Genomic DNA, 956 nt, shown 5'->3' with positions numbered 1-956 from the left:
TTGCTGCTTCGGTGCAAACTGTTGTTGAAAACCAGAAGGGTTGAAAGGTCTAGCTCCTTGCTGCTGAAACTGTTGTTGCTGTTGTTGCATGAAGTTCTGATTATTGCTCCAGCTGAAATTCGGATGATTTCGATTATTCGGGTGATAAGTAGCCGGAGCTGGCTGCTGAGATCGCTGAAAATTGCTCACAAACTGAGCTGACTCGCTAGATATGGCACACTGATCAGTGGAATGTGTACCCGCACAAAGCTCACAAACTGAAGGTGGCTGCTGAATCCCCAAGTTTACCAAAGAATCCATCTTCATAGTAAGAGCCTTGGTTTGCGCAGTCAAGGTTGTAGTAGCATCAACATCCAGAATCCCTGCTACTTTGCCCTGATGAAGACGCTGAGTAGGATTCCGATATTCATTTGCAGCCATCATCTCGATCAACTCATAAGCCTCCTCATAGCTCTTAGTCAATAGAGCTCCACCTGATGCTGCATCTAACATTGGTCTCGTTTGAGGACCCAAGCCATTATAGAAGCAATTGATAACCATCCAGTTAGGCATCCCATGATGTGGGCACTTTCGAAGCATCTCCTTATAGCGTTCCCATGCTTCACAAAGAGTTTCACCAGATAACTGAGAGAATTGAGTGATAGCATTCCTCATTGCAGCTGTTTTGGCCATAGGGAAGAACTTAGAAAGAAATTTCTGAGCCAGATCCTCCCATGTCGTAATAGATCCTGCAGGAAGAGAATGCAACCATCCCTTAGCTTTATCCCTCAGAGAAAACGGGAACAGCCTCAATTTAATGGCATCTTCCGTAACACCATTGAACTTGAAAGTGTCACAGATCTCAATGAAGTCTCGAATATGCATATTGGGATCCTCTGTCGGAGAACCCCCAAACTGCACTGAGTTCTGTACCATCTGAATAGTGCTAGGTTTGATTTCGAAAGTGTTGGCCTGAA

General features: G+C 44.9%; 1 non-coding gene across 1 annotated transcript; it reads left to right on the top strand.

Moving 5' to 3' along the window:
- The first annotated feature begins 550 nt into the window (after positions 1 to 550).
- Positions 551 to 657, top strand: LOC135149810 (small nucleolar RNA R71). The gene has a single exon (XR_010288025.1). It is a non-coding gene; the product is annotated as a small nucleolar RNA R71 (small nucleolar RNA).
- Positions 658 to 956: the final 299 nt, after the last annotated feature.

This window comes from Daucus carota, chromosome 9, assembly GCF_001625215.2.
Source record: "Daucus carota subsp. sativus chromosome 9, DH1 v3.0, whole genome shotgun sequence".
Lineage (NCBI taxonomy): Eukaryota > Viridiplantae > Streptophyta > Magnoliopsida > Apiales > Apiaceae > Daucus > Daucus carota.
This window is presented reverse-complemented; position numbering and strand designations above follow the sequence as displayed.